We start from the raw sequence: 16,290 nt of genomic DNA, 5'->3' as shown, positions 1-16,290 counted from the left end.
ATGGGAGGAAATCCAAACCAACAACCTCTGCTAGAGAACTGGCACCAGCAGAATGGTCTTTCCCTTGGATGTACATTCTGGTCCCAGGTCTGAAGAAACTACCTTGGGGTGTTAAATTTCACCAAAAGTGTCTTCTTATTGGACCTGGCTGGCTTCCCAATATCATTATTCACCTCTGGTTTCTCAGATAAGAGTCTGGATAATCCACAGCAATAGGAACTGCAATTCACCTCACTGAAGATTTTTTAATAAAAGGTGTTCATCCAGGCCCTTGTTGTTGTTATTCAGTTCCTAAGCTGTGTCTGACTCTTTGCAACCCTGGGGACTGCAACACACCAGGCATCCCTGTCCTTCACTATCTCCTGGAGTTTGCTCAAACTCAAGTCCATTGAGTTCATTGATGGTATCCAACCATCTCATCCTCTGTCACCCCCTTCTCCTCTTGCCCTCAATCTTTCCCAGCATCAGGGTCTTTTCCAGTGAGTTGGCTCTTCACATCAGGTGGCTAAAGTTTTGGAGCTTCAGCTTCAGCAGGCCCTCACTAGATTTTGCCTTAAGGGGTGAGAGATGCTGTGATTGGAACCCTCTCTCTTCCCTTCCACATTCTACAAGTTCTTTGTGAAAATGGAAGGCCGTACAAGGTCCCAGTCTAGAACACAGCTGAAGAGAACACCCAAGGTCATTGTTCACACATCAATTTTCAGTATTTGGAACAACTGAGACCCACTAACTATCTACAAATAGGTACTGAGGGCCAGCCTCAGTCCTTAGAGTGGACTCTCCTGGGGATCACCTACCTGAATCCTGGTCTGGGGGAGCCTGTGCTCTGCATCTTCTGCCTCCCAGGCCCCAGTCAGTTGCTTTATCGTGGATTTGCGACTCAGTCTTCTCTTAGCTTGTATTGAGTTGGGGGAAAGAAAGAAGACACATTGACCTGTGTAGTCTGCCTGGCTCAACCACTCTGTTTGCTCTACATGGGACTGTTGTTTCTCAGTGATTCCTAGGCACAACCATCCAGAGGCAACTTTTCTCATAGAATTTATGAGAATTTGCAGTGACCCTTCAAAATTAAAAAAAGTGAAATGAAAAGCAGCAAACTAAAGGCAGTGATGGCTAAACAGTAGTCAAAGGACAGATGACAAAAAATAGGGAAAATAGTAAAAAGGTACAATTGAACCCCCAAATATCACTAATTATACAAAATATAAGTGTACTTAGTGCTCTTATTAAGAGCCAAAGATTGACAAATTGGATAAATAAGCAAAATTCTGTCTATATACAGTATGTGTGTCTGTGTTCTCAGTCATGTCCGACTGTTTATGACCCTATGAACTGTAGCCCACCAGGTTCTTCTGTCTATGGAATTTTCCAGGCAAGAATACTGGAGTGGATTGCTGTTTTCTCCTCCAGGGGATCTTCCCAAACCAGGGATTGAAAGCAGGTCTCCTGCATTGGGAGGCAGATTCTTTACCACTGAGCCACCTGCAAAGACTTCATATGCAGTATACATGAGATGAATTTTAAACATAGGAAAGTTGAAAGTGAAAGCATCAGAAAAGATATACTATGTAAGCACAATAAAATAAACTGACATGACCGTACTTATATCAGATAAAGTAGATGTCAGGACACAGGGTATTTCCAGGTATAATGAATATTTATAATTGTAAGAGAATCAATTTAACAAAAGGATCTAAAAATATTAAATGGTTTGTACCTAATAACAGAGCTCAGCAAATCATAAGTAATAACTGTTGGAGCTAAGAGAGAAATAGACAAATCCATCATTATTATTGGGCATACAGTAGGATTTTATTTACATACACAAAACACTAATTTAATTTGAGGCAAATCTCAGTAATGGTTGATCTTGGTGAATGCTTGATTGTAAAGGGGCAAATTATATTTTCTCAGGGTAATGAGATACCTTTTTTCCTTGACTGGGATGGTGGTTACACAGGAGTACACATTTGTCAAACTTCTCAAACTATACACCTATGGTTTTTACTGCATGCAAATTCCTTTTCAAAAAAAACTTCAAATCAGTGCCCAGTATTTACCATAATACCCCTTTTTCACTTACCACATTTAATATTGGATTTTCTACACATTTAAATGTATTATTTCTCCTTTTGGAAATAATACATATTTCCAATACATATTTCTAATACATAGAGTCCTGCTTGAGTTATTTTGGGGGCTTCCCTCATAGGTAAGCTGGAGAAGAATCTGCCTGCAATGCAGGAGACCCTGGTTTGATTACTGGGTTGGGAAGATACCCTGGAGAAGGGAACGGCTACCCAATCCAGTATTCTGCCCTGGAGAATTCCATGGACAGAGAAGCCTGGCAGGCTATAGTCCATGGGGTCACAAACAGTTTGACACTACTGAGCTTTCACTTTCACTTGTGTTATTTATTTATTTTTGCAACTTTGCAGCACTTTTCCCAATTTGAATAATCAATAAATACCAAGTGAGCAAATAAAAATGAACTCTGAATTTTGAATCCAGCATTGTAGATAGGATTAAGTTTATTCTGTATTGCAGAGCAATGCCAAGTGATGCTAAATTTGGCACACTGCTTATTTTTGTATGGCCCTCAAGCTAGGAATGGGTTTTCCATTGTAACTGGATCAAAAGAAGAAAATATAAGTGAAAAAATGATATGAAATTCAATGTTAGAAAGCAGAAATGAAGTTTTATTATAACATGGAAAGGTAAAAAGATGAGAAAAGATATACCATACAAACACTGAGGGTGATAAAACTGATATGGTACTAGCATCATGTAAAGGAGGCTTTGAGGGTACAGGGATTTCCAAATATAACTGAGGCAAATTCATGAAGATGAAACAGACATTTTTAACTGGGCTGATATAGAGCTCAGGAATCTGAATTGTCTTCCCTGATGGCTCAGCTGTAAAGAATCCGACTGCCAATGCTGTTTGATCCCTGGGTTGGGAAGATCCCCTGGAGAAGGGGATGGCAACCTGCTCCAGTATTCTTGCCTGGAAAATCCCATGGACAGATAAGCCTGGAAGGCTATAGTCCTTGAAGTCACAAAGAGTTGTACGCGATTTATGACTAAACATCAACAATGACAACAACAAATCTGAAATTGTACCACACCCTCTGTAAAAAAAAAAAAATCTGCTGTAGAGTAATTGGAATGACAAAACAATTCTTAGTCATAAGCCATGCAAATAATTAGCTATTTCATAAGATACAAAGTAACAGATGGGGGTCACACAGATTTAGTGAGAGGAGTGCAAGTGATTATGTAGGCTACAGAAGATACAATTTGGAAGGCTATGAGATAAGGAGATAACTGGTTTCTGCCTACACAGTTTCAGCAGCTTTGCAAAAATGAGATTTATAAATACCTTATAAATTAAAGAAATTAACTACAGCACCACTAAACTGAAAGTACCACCTACACTACTTGCACAGTTTTCTATTAATAGTGACTGAAGCATTAGCTGCCAAGGCCTTGGAATAAATTATTATGAAATTAGAGCTTGCAGAGATGAGTTATTGCCTCTCATATGCACATTACTTGCAGCAAGAAAATACCATATTTGGAGTCAATCTCTTGGAGTGTCCAAAAGCTACATTTAGTAACAATGACATAAGAGCTCAGACATACAGCCTTCTATGTTTCATAGAAATGGGGTGGAGAAGATAAAATGGATAGTAATTTAAATGAAGATGAGATGGTTCTTTAATACTTCTCAATTCTTTTGCTCTCTCAGCTACTTCTAAGGGATACAAGAAGGAATTCCTTGTTTTAAAAGAAACTCGTCATTCTATCATGTCATTTATTAAGGAGGCAATAAATTCAGTATTAATTACATGTAAGATTATAGTTAGAAATGTTGAGTTCCACATTTAATAAATTGTCATATAACTGCAATGTGGGTGTAAAGGAGTTTCCTGATCAAAATTGTCTACCTATAGTTAATATGATAATTATAACTCTTACTGGCAAATAACAAGCTTGTTGTAAACCATTTAATCAAAAAGAAAAAAATATTAGCAGAATAGAATATAAGGGTAACTTACAGGTCACCAAGGGCCTCATATGTCCAAACCTCAGAAAAAGAACTGGAACCACCAAAATGACTGTCATTAGAGCTTTCTTGTCATTAGTCACTTGGACTGTTTCCTGGTTCAGTCTTGCTGCTGAAACAACCTCTTCTCATGCTGAAAAAGGTATATAAATATATACCTCAACAACAATAACAAAAAAGCATTGTAAATAAATATTGAACTCTGATTAATAATGTGCATGTTAAGGTTTTTGTGAGGCTGTACTGTGTCTGTAACTTTGCTTGAAATGCATCAAAAAATAATATACATGAATCAATGGTTAGAGGGATGTGTAGATGGATATGGACAAACAGATATGTGATAAGACAAATAGAGTGAAATATTAATTTCTGCACTGATATAGTACATATATGTATTTTAACAGAAAAATTCTTCCAACTTTTTCGTGTGTTTGAAAATTATCCCAATGAAATACTGGGAAAAAATAAAAACCAAATGAAACAGAACTTGCTCACATTAAGCATGCATTCTCAGTTAGTATTTCTATGCACTTGAGAGTCTAGAAGAATCTCTATTCCTAGTATACTTCAGATAGTATTTTACATTGCTTTAAATTCATTTACCTTTCAACTTCTAAGTTCAATATGCACCTTTCTCACTGATTGCAATGGGTCATCTCAAACATTTCCTTGAAGTTTTTAATTTCATAATGAATAGCTATTCATTTTTAAATACAAAAGAGCAAAATCTGAAAATATAAATTATGTATATTCTTACTACTCAGAGATACTTGGTGTGTGTTCTTTAGAATTTGCTTTAATAAATGCCCTTTTGGGGCCCTGCCTGGGATGACGAAAGGCAGCGGCTCGGCCCTGGGCGGGCCCTGGGCGGGGAGAGTGAAAAAAAAAAAAAAATAAATAAATGCCTTTTTAAAAGTGAGTGAGTAAAGCAAATAGATGGGAAGCACATATTATCTTTGTCATCTAACAGATTTGGCCAGAAACCCTGCTTCTTAAAATTCAAATTTATCATTTCCCACCTGAACCGTATCATGACAAATATTGTTTTTATCCTTCAGATTTCTCATTGACCTATCCCATGGGTATTTTATGTTCTATTGATTTTCTCAGCTAGTACAGTCTTCTGCATGTACTTCATAATACAGTATTATCGGATTGTACTGTCTCAATAGCTTAGGGACTGAGATGTTTATCAAGAACTGCATAATAGGCACCACTATGAATTGTGCCACAAAATAATATAAAGGAAGTAAAACTATTTTAGAGAATATTAAACAGGTCATTTTGTTTAATGGTTAAAATGGGTAACTACTCTAAGCCCCAGTTATAGACCTTTAACAGATTCAAGAGAAGCAAAATAAGATGCTTGTAGCACTTCATCCAGGGCACATCACATGCTCAGTGTATATAAGTGTGAATTGATATTAGTATGTAACTTTAAATTTGCATATTATTCACATATTCACAGACCAAAATATGCTAAACATGTCTGTACTTAAAAGAGGATTCAATATTTTTCCATAGATATTTTTTGCATTATTGATATTTTTAGTAAGACTGTTCCCATAATGCAGCCCAACTTCAGCTTAGACAAGATCTACTATCACAAAGTCTGAATTTTTTGAGTCTCAGCCATTGAGATTTTGTTATTTAAGAATCTAAGATAATGAACTTCACTAAATGTTTTAGATTCTTTGGGAAGACATCATTCGTTTATCTCTATACTGGACTATGACTCTGATACTTCATCTGTGTGTTTTTGTTGTCGTTGTTCTTTAGTCACTAAGTCGTGTCCTGCTCTTTTGAGACGCCATGGACTATAGCGTGCCAGGCTCCTCTGTCCATGAGAATTCCCAGGCAAGAATACTGGAGTGAGTTGCCATGCCCTGTCCTAGGAGATCTTCCTGATCCAGGGATGGAACACCCATCTCCTGCACTGTCAGGCTGATTCTTTGCCACAGAGCCACCAGGCAAGTCCACATTTGTGTGTCTGTGTTAGTCGCTCAGTCGTATTCCACTCTTTCATGACCCTGTGGACTGGGGCCTGCCAGGCTCCTCTGTCCATGGAACTCTCCAGGCAAGAATACTGGAGTGGGCTGCCATTCCCTTCTCCAGGGGATCTTGTTGACCCAGGGATTGAACACGAGTCTCCTGCATTGCAGGCAGATTCTTTACCATCTGAGCCACCAGGTGTGTGATGTAAGGTATGTAACACATAAAGTAAAAGCTTTGTTCCTCAAATGATACAATATTATTTATTTTTGCCTTTCAAATTGAAGTTTTTCCATTTGCCACAAAATAGCCATTACTAATCTCTTCCAATCATTTGTATAATTCTCACTTTCCATCAATGTTCACTATATTTTTTCAATCAAAAAGAATAAATGATCTATTAGTTTTGCTGTCCTCCATATCTAATGGAATTTCCCTTCCAACTCACCTCATATGAGTCAACTGACATGTGGCAAATAACCATCCTCACAGATGGATTGGTAATGGCAATCACATAATTGCTGAGTTTTGCAACACAGGTGCTTGGATTGGCTCTGCTTGCCTGCCAGCAATCTACAGATTTTTGGCTGTGCCCCCACAGTTGTAAAAAGAAGCAGAGGGAGAGCACATACTCATTCAGCTGGCACTCATCCTTTTCTGCACTGGGGCCCAAAGTTGAGCCAGACTCACTGCTTTCATTGCCTCTCAGCCCCTGAATCACTGTCAGATTCTTGACTCAAATCTGTGACTTGCAAGGAAACCATTTTGGTTTAATTACAAATGCACAAATTTAATATGAAAATAATGTGTTCCTTCATGTAATATTTACTACCAACGAAGGAGTAGGAATCGAGAAACTTGAAAATAGTATTTTTCTTCCTAGTACAGAAGAGAATGTTTCTTCAATAATAATAAAACTGTTTAAGATGAGGTTTTCTTTAATAAAAAAAAAAGATCTTATATCTGCTATTAGTTTTTAAATTAAACCTTTGATGCTCCAAACATACGTACATACTTGAAGATGTATGTAGAGAGAGGGATTGCTATTTAGATATGTGCTGTGCTTAGTTGCTCAGTCATGTCTGACTATTTGAGATCTCATGGACAGTGGTCCACCCCGACCCTCTGTCCATGGGGATTCTCCAGGCAAGAATACTGGAGTGGGTTGCCACACCCTCCTCCAGGGGATCTTCCCAACCTAGGGATTGTACTCAGGTCTTCCACACTGCAGGCAGATGCTTTACTGTCTGAGCCACCATGGAAGTCCAAAAATACTAGAGTTAGATATGTAGGTGGGTCTAAAATACTGTGAGCTATTTTTCAGCGTTAAGTGTGTAAGAAAATTTGTCTGGAGTGAGAATTTATGCACTGGGCAAGTTTCCAGGAATCTTAATATGAATTAGAGATAGATTCACCATTGAGGAACTCATAGTAGAGCTGATGGAAATGCCAATGTGATCCCTTCTCCTAAAAGGTCCAAATAAAATGAAGTGATAGTATTGGAGGGGAGGCAGTGTGCCTGATGAGGATCAAGGAAAACAATAGAAAGAAATTGACATATACTTGAGATTTATAAGATGTGTAATACTTCATAAGGAAAGTATCTGGATGTAGGTAGTTTGGACAAAGAAATATGGAACAGTAGGTTTGTTTTGGAAAGTGGAATTTACATATGTTTGTTAGGATCAACTAGAGATGTGGTTGGAGAGATCGTCTTGGATCAAAAATGAAGCTCTGCTACAAGTATTTTCTCATTTTCCTTATTACGGCTTCTTATATCCACCCCTCATTTAAAAGAGGACATTTATTTTCCAAATACATGGGGTTTTTAAAATATGTTTGATGTTGATCTCTCATTTTGATATTAATTTTTCATTTAAATGCTTTCTTCTCTACAATCATACTCTGTGTTTTTTGTCTTTTAACTTTATTTAGGCTTTAAAAAGCTAAATCAAGGATCTCTCTTGGTAAATGTCACATTGAGTTTGAAAATATGTGGGTTATTTTCAAATATCTTTCAATATTGATTTCTAATTCCACAGTGATAAGAGAACAGACTGCATGATATTGGTACTTTTAAATCATGAAAAATTTGCACCTTGTTTTATATCCCTGGATATGTTTTAGAGTCTCCTAGTTTACAGTCTATGGGAACCTAAATGGAATTTGTATTCTACTGTTGTGTGAAAATTGTATAAAGCTTAATTATGTTGAATTGGTTCATAGTGCTTTTCAGGTCCACTGTATCCTTCTACTTTTCTATTTATGTTATTAATTTTTGAGAGTTTGATATTGAAACTCCAATGAAAAATCTTAATTTATATACTTAAAAATATTTGTAATATATAGTGGAACTATATGTAACTTTGTTCTGTATTTTTCAAGTCTCCTGTAAATATGTTATCATACCTTCCCCTAATTTAAAAAATGAAAAGAAAAATTTGTTTAAAATGAAGATCTAATAATTTTTCCTAAGGAGTATGGGACTTACTAAGCATAGGCAATATGAATTGTGTGTCCTATTTGAGGGAACACTTGATTTACACCTTCAGCTAATGAACTTGTTCCACTTCCTGAGTTTCCTGATCTCAGCTGCCCCACCTCACTGCACCACAACACACTGAGTTAATCAAATCAAAAATTTTGGAGTCATTCTCAAGTCTTTCTTTCATTCATACCCCATACTCAATCCACTAAAAAGCCCTGATGATTTCACCTTCCAAGCATATTCCAAATTCAAACCTTTCAAGCTTTTATCTGCACTATTTTAATAGCTTCTTTATTGGTCTCCCTGCTTTGCTTGGACCACCTATCCTAAGAATCTTTGCCACAGAGATGTCAGAGTGACCTTTCAATTTCTAAATTGGATCATGTCATTCCTTCACTTATTAACCTTCTAATAACTCTCTATTGAATTTATAATAAAATGCAAAATCCTAGAGCTCTTATGATTCAACTTTATCTCCTATGGCTCATGCTATTCTTTCTAATTCTAGTCTTTTCCTCAAACACACAATGCTTATTTTCACCTTGGGGTCTTTGCACTAATATAGAATGTTCTTCCTCAGATATCTATGTAACGTTCTCATTCTTGTCATTTTCGTCTCACATTTACAACATGGACTTGAGGGACCATTTGTGACCATATCCCAGGCATATACTATCACTGGTTATCAAATAAGACCTTCTGAGTAGTTGGAAATGTAAATAAGGAACTTGCAACAGAATGTAAATTAATGCACTGCTTTCTTGAGAAACGTTTGCTATGTAGCAAAAAAATGTCAACTATAGTATTTTATATGTAAGTGTCATAATTGCTTTTTTCAGAAACTACAGAAACCAGTATGGTGAACAGTCTAAGGAAAATTGCCTTTATCTTGATCAGAAAACAGACATGATATATGAAAAAGAACATACCTGGGCATGGAATTGTGACTTTATGCCTTTTGTTAACCTCCTCTTGTACCTTATCAACAGACAAAGAGACAAAGGGAATGTGTATGGGTAATATGAAGATCCAACGAAATTCTGTGTGGGTGTGGTTGGTACTCAAATCTAAGGGCTTATTCTCCTTTATCGTATAAGAAGACAAAATGGTCTGGGTTTGGGGCAAGTCCTCATATCCATTTCATCTGTTCAAAAAACCCGGGGTATATTAATACATACATTTAATACTGATTGAAGCAAACAGTAAGTACTCATTTTAACAGTTAATTGTGGAAATTAAGAACTGTAAATTGTATTTTCTTTTAAAGAGTTATATTGACTATTTTTTTTTTCCTGTAAAAGAATCAATGCCTTGGTTGAGATCCCAGAGTTCCACACCACAGAGAATGGGAGAGCCATTTTGGCCTGGAAATGTTAAGGGCAGATGTTCCAGTTATCCATAGACATTGGAGGACATTAGTAAATCTCTTTGCCAAACATAAAATTTTGAATAGCACTGCTTTCATGGATCTTCCAGGATGAACTGGCAGCAAAATACCAGTTTAAGTAGTTGAAAGTATTCACGTTGGATGGAATTATTTAGCATCATCTATTGTATTGTAGAACAATGCCTGTCAAAAACAATAGTATGGGTATTCAGTTCTTATTGTTGTTATTGTATAATTTTTCCTTGCAAATAATTAAACAGGTTTGCCTGCCTTTTTACAATTACATGTTATTATTTGTTTTGAATAGGTGATATATGCCCATGCTACAGAGTATAAAAGGCACTTAAAGACAGAACATGAGCAATAACTCTTAGTCTGACATTTCTATCACAGGCCATCTAGTTCCTTCCCCAGAGGTATTCACTGCTATAGTTTTAAAACATGTTTTCAGAGAGCATCTATAGCATAGGTACCAAACATAATGTTTTTAAATAGAAATCATAGCTCATCTTTAATATTATTCACATTATTTTCTTTCAAATTTGGTGGAAAAAAAAATCATGGCGATCTTTCCATATCAGCTCATAAGGAGTTAGTTACCTCATCAAATAGCTACACGGTATTCTATCTTCTGAATAAACCAAATTAGCTTTAACACCTCCCTATTAGTGGACATTTATGTATCATTCTAACAAAGAATTTTTTTAAAGTCTTGGAGAAGTCCTAAGATTCTGTACTACTCTAACATATTTTCCACCCTGAGAAATAGTGCCATTTTTCAATTTACAGACGAAAAGTTGTATTTAACATCCTTTTTTCCCTGAGTTATATCATCAATTCTTTTTTGATCTATTTCAGTTTTCACTCTTAGCAGGCTGATTGTGTTGTATATTCTTTTGCAATCTCTTCTATTCTCCTTTTACTCCTGCTTTTATTTTATCTTATTTTACTTATTTTTCAATCCTGTCATATCATCGGTGTCTTCTCAAACAGGATCATTTTCTTTTATGATGTTCTTAGTGTAAGCATTACACCTGAGAGTTTTTTTTTTTTCCTCCTTCTGTTTTGTCCTTTGCTAACTCTTAATCTGTTACCTATCATTTCTTTCCTGAATTCTTTTATCTGTGCTTTGAATTATTGAATCTATAATTACTTGTTTTTTTTTAATGGTAATATATTTGCTTACAATTTTTATTTGTTCCATGAATTTTTTTTCCAAATTAGGTCATTATTTCCTTCATTTATTATTGACAAATATTATTATATTTAAAATACATTTTAATTATGGCACCTACAATCTCTTAGTTTTGCGGTCCCCACTTGTTCATCTTGAGTGCTACGTTAAAGCAATAAAAGGAAGAAGCATTTGGTGAATTTACTATACCTGAGTCCTGAGTTGATTTATTCCAACTCCGAGTTAGCAGCACAATGCCTCTTGACTTTTAATTGAAAATATCTCAGTGAAAAATGAAAGGAGTCTTCAAATGCTGCTGCATATTATAGAAGGTATATCTGACAGTTTTTGAGCTTCTATTAAAAGCAAATAAAATTATTGATGGAAGTGCTACTCAAAAAGAAAACTGTAGTACTCTGATCCAGTTAAAATAATTTTCTAGTTCTTACGACTATTATTTGATACATTTTCAGTTGTCTTTTGTACAGAACAATTAATACCCAATATTGTGATCATCAGTTGATATCACTATAGCAGAGTTACTTGTTCTTGTGTGATATATCTCTTTGAGTTTCTAATGAAATATTTCTGACATACTGATTTACTGACAGATTTTAAGGATAAAGTTTTTTTTCTTCTTCTTCTTTTTCTAGCCTATGACTTTCTGCACAGATGTCACTCATAATTCCAGCCCTTTTACGGGCTTTCCTGGTGGCTCAAATGGTAAAGAATCTCTGCCAGCAATTCGGGAGATCTAGGTTCACTCCATGCTTTGGGAAGATCCCCTGGAAAAGGGAATAGCTGTCCTCTCCAGTATTCTTGGCTGGAGAATCCCATCCATAGAGGAGCCTGGCAAGCTACAGTTCGTGGGGTCACAAAGAGTCGGACATGCTGAACACAATTAACACTCACTATACACCTTTACTCTTTTAGGATCTTAAAAAACTTTAAAAATACAGGTCAACAGAATTTAGGCTCTTAACATTTTAATTAATCATATTTCTCACACTGACGACTGAGCCAGACAAAGACCAAACGGACCTCTAAAGGTGAATTCTGGTGTTTCCCATTACCAAGCAAAGTTGAAAAATATGTGAAATAAAGCCAACAAGAAAAATGAAAAAATAGGACACTGCTAAGTTGCTATCACACTTATCTTGGAGTAGAATTCAAGAAATATCCCTTCTGTGGCACGGCCCTCCACTAGAATTACCTCTTAGATGGTGCCAGATATTGGATTTCCTCACTGATAAATGAAAATAATATTAACTATAAAGTCTCCTTTTCCTTTGCCTGTGTCTGAAGGAATAGACCAGGAATCCCCACCTACTTCTGTCAAAATTTATTTCAATATTTATATCACATAGTATTATATTAGACCTATGAAAAGATGACTCATTTGAAAGGAATAACTATATCTAAATCTATACTGCTTTTGAAATTCTGCTAGTGCAAAAATAAAGGAAATTTTTAGAATATTTATGAATATATAAAAATTATCTTTAAAGATTAAAGGAATTTTTACACTTAGGAAATCATAACAATGGATGATGAGAGAAAAACTTTAAATAAGTAAAAATATATGAGATGCAAAAATTGTAACAGTTAATAATAATTGTGGTAATAAAAATAATGGATCAGTTATAGAAGACAAATCTTGGAGGAGGCACAAACACTTGGAAATTTTCCCAAATTATAGTATTTCTAAGGAAAAGAATAAAGTAAGATTAAAATGAAGCTAAAGTGAGACAGATTCAGGTAATATGACCTGTATATAGTAGGACTACAGGTGGTGAGAATGAAGGAGCCAGACCAGAAATAACAAATAGATACACATAAGAACTTTCACCAAATTAAGATACATATTAACTTGCAGCTTGAAAATATCTTTGAAAATCTAGGGAAAGTAACGTTAGATAAACAATACTTAGGTTCATCTTGGTGAAATTTAATCTCATGTATTAGTTTCTTATGGCTGCCGTAATACACTAACACAAACTTGATGATTTAAACTATGGAAATTAATTTTTTCACAGTTCTGGAGGTTAGAAATTTGATATTGGTTTCATTGTGTCAAAACCAAGTAGTTGGCAGAGCCACACTTCCTTCCATAGGTGCCAAGGAAGAATTTGTTCTTTGTCTCTTCTACTTCTGGTGGGTGCTGGCATTCCGTGGCTTGTGGCTGTGTCACTCAGAACTGTGCCTCTGTGGTATTGCCTTCTCTTCTGTGTGTCAAGTCTCCCTCTGCATCTCTCTTGTAAGAATACACGTGATTGCATTTATTGCTCACCTAGATAATACAATATTACCTGCTTCTCTCAAGGTCTTCAACTTGACCACTTCTACAAAATTATTTTATGAAATATAAGGCCACCTTTACAAATTTCAGGAATTAGGAAGTGGCTGTCATTTGGGGGGTCCATTATTTAGCCTATGAATTAGATGTATGCTTGCATGCACATGCAAGTCTTGCAAAATACACAAAGAGAAGATACAGATTATAAGCATTAAAATAAGAATCTAGTTGCTCATAGACTTTCATTTTGTAGAGAATTCTATGGAGTTGAGTAAAATATATTTAAATGGTGATATTATAAATTGAACCAAATATTCATTTATTTTTGAGGACACCAAAAGATTTTCTCATCTATAAAAAGTCTTGGTTTACTTCTCCTGAAGAAAAAAATTTGTTGAACTACAGATGAATGGGAGATGAATCAAGGTTAGAAACTTAAGGATAGGGAAAGGTCTGGTAATAAGCAGGGAACTTTATAAAATTGACAGGTTTGAACATCAAATTAAGTCTCAGTGCTGGAGTGCTGACTTGGATCAGTTCATAGTTGCACTCAGTTTCTAGGTAATCTTGAGTTCCATGGCTTTATATACCATCTTTATGCTGGAAACAATTTTATTCATATCTCTAACCTAGAAATCTCCCCTCTACTCTCCTTCAGTGAGGTGTTTTCTCTTTTTCTTTCTTAGATACCTCATAAGCATCTGAAAGCCAGCATACCCTGAAATGAACTGTTGTTTCTCTATTTAGACCTGTAGGACCTACAACTTTCCCTGTCTCAGAATATGATAAATTCATTCTACCAGGTACTTAAGCAGAAAATCTTATATTTATTGTTTACTCCCCTCTGTCTTTTGGTGAATCCTTTTGGCTATTGCTTACAAATATTATAAATATATCTCGTACTTCTCAGTAGCTACTAACTACAAGCCATTCTTTTCTCTTACCTGGATAATTAAACAGCTTCCTTTATGCCCACTCTTGCCTTTTTATAGTTTAGCCTGTAAAGAATGAGAGTGCTCCTTCTTAAAAAAAAGCATGATCATGATTGTGTTACTCAATCTGCTCAATGCCCTGTGATGACTTGCCATCTGCCTTTCTCTTCAGTTCCCACCTCATTTCCTATCACCCTCCCTTATTTCTTCCAGCAGCTTAGACCTCTTACCTGCTCCCTAAACACAGTATGTGAGGAGATCTCCATAGGACCTTCTCATTTGTTCCCTCTGCCTGAACTTTAATGGGACGATGTCCCCAAATATTCTAATACTCCATTTCTGTAGATGGGATCCAAGACAGACTTACTTTACTGAAAATGACATGACTTGGAGTGATAATGTAATATGATAAATAAAATATTTTTCATTAAGACATTAGCATATAATAGTTGGAATATTTTTTTATCCTGAGGTATAGTGACAGTCAAAAAGAGATTGAACAGATGATTGAAAGACATCCTAGAAAAAGTTTTTTCAGGCATTGAAAAATATGCATTAAAGGGTAGCATTCTGTACAGCAGTGTCAACCACTGATCAAGAACCATGGGTGCTCTGGAATTTAAGGCATTTTTTGTAGACTTCAATCTACTCTAAGTAAATTGCTGCCTCTCAGGACTGAGAGGTGACTCACCTGAGAACTGTAACTCCAGGTGAGCTGAGAAGAAGGACATGGTATTCACTCTCTGTCTTTGAAGACTTCAATAATCTTATAAGAAAGAACTAGTGTTCTGTTCTTCTTCTCACTTAATATTTTGCACATGACTTCAAAGAGAAAACTCCAAGGGAGATTATTAAAATTTTATCTTTCATGGTTATGTGAAAATGTTAATTCACTTACCAAAGAGAATATTATACACACATTTGGTTTAAAATTGAAATGCCACAGCAGATGTTAGGATTTGAGCTTTTACTCACTTATTACCTTGCACAAAGATAGTAACTTCAAAATTAGCATATTACAATGTTGTAAAACAATGATAGCACATTTCAACTAAAGAAAATTGGTGGAATGTCTTTAAAGGCAGTGGAGGGAGGCAGAGTCCTCTTGGATTAAAATGTTGTTTTGTGCCTGAGGCTATAGACTAAAGACTCATTTCCATTGATGCAGTGAAAAACAGAAACTAAACTAAGTTTTGCTCTTCCTGAAACTCCTGTCTTTCTGGAAACTGTCTTTAGCAAAAATAAAATTACACACAGTGTCTTCAAAGGGGTCCTTGCAAGTATGATTCTTGAAGTTTGTTATTCTGCATGATACCTTTTTTCTTGGAAAATATTATTTTTCATCCCAAAGGCCTAACAGTATAATGAAAATTTGCATTAAAAATATATACACAGTCCTTTATGTCACCTGTGATTCCTAGACCACAACACAAGAATCTGTATTTTCTGCATTCATGGAAAAGAAAAAAAAAAAAAAGATGAGAATAAAGAAGAAAAAACAAAGTCCACATGCAAATGAGTGAATTCATTTGTCCTCAGCCATTCTATGAGGAGAAGAATATAACCAAGAAAACTTAAATTTGATGTCAAGAAGAAAAAAGAATCTATCATGAAACATTAAGAAATGCTAAAAACAAAAAATGCCAAAATATCAAGATTAACGTAAGAATGAAAATTATCATATGTGACTAAAGTCTAAAAGATATCAGAAAAAGTTTACTAAAAAGTATATAGTCAAAACCTCATAAGTTAAAGTTTTACTCCCCTCTTCAATAGGGAATCACCCTTTCTGAAGAATATCTGCTGCAAGAAAATACTTGTATTTTCTAATATGGTAGTAGAATATGAATATAGATGTGAATGTGCCCTAGGCACTTTAAGAAGTGTTGAATTTTAGTTTAGGCTGTGAAAGTAAATACTGCACTGAACAAAGTTTAACAGTCAATAAAGAC

At 35.4% G+C, this 16,290-nt stretch overlaps 1 long non-coding RNA gene across 2 annotated transcripts in view; it reads right to left on the bottom strand.

The window, feature by feature from the left end:
* LOC113892776 overlaps positions 1–4,729 on the bottom strand; it is a 50,263-nt gene extending 45,534 nt beyond the window's left edge. For both annotated transcript variants that reach the window (XR_003511133.1, XR_003511134.1), the window contains exons 1-2: positions 4,062–4,729; positions 798–895 (exon numbers count right to left, since the gene is read on the bottom strand). This is a non-coding gene — a long non-coding RNA (uncharacterized LOC113892776). The remainder of the gene's footprint in view (positions 1–797; positions 896–4,061) is intronic.
* Positions 4,730–16,290: the final 11,561 nt, after the last annotated feature.

Source organism: Bos indicus x Bos taurus, chromosome 1 (genome assembly GCF_003369695.1).
Source record: "Bos indicus x Bos taurus breed Angus x Brahman F1 hybrid chromosome 1, Bos_hybrid_MaternalHap_v2.0, whole genome shotgun sequence".
In the NCBI taxonomy this organism is placed as follows: domain Eukaryota; kingdom Metazoa; phylum Chordata; class Mammalia; order Artiodactyla; family Bovidae; genus Bos; species Bos indicus x Bos taurus.
This window is presented reverse-complemented; position numbering and strand designations above follow the sequence as displayed.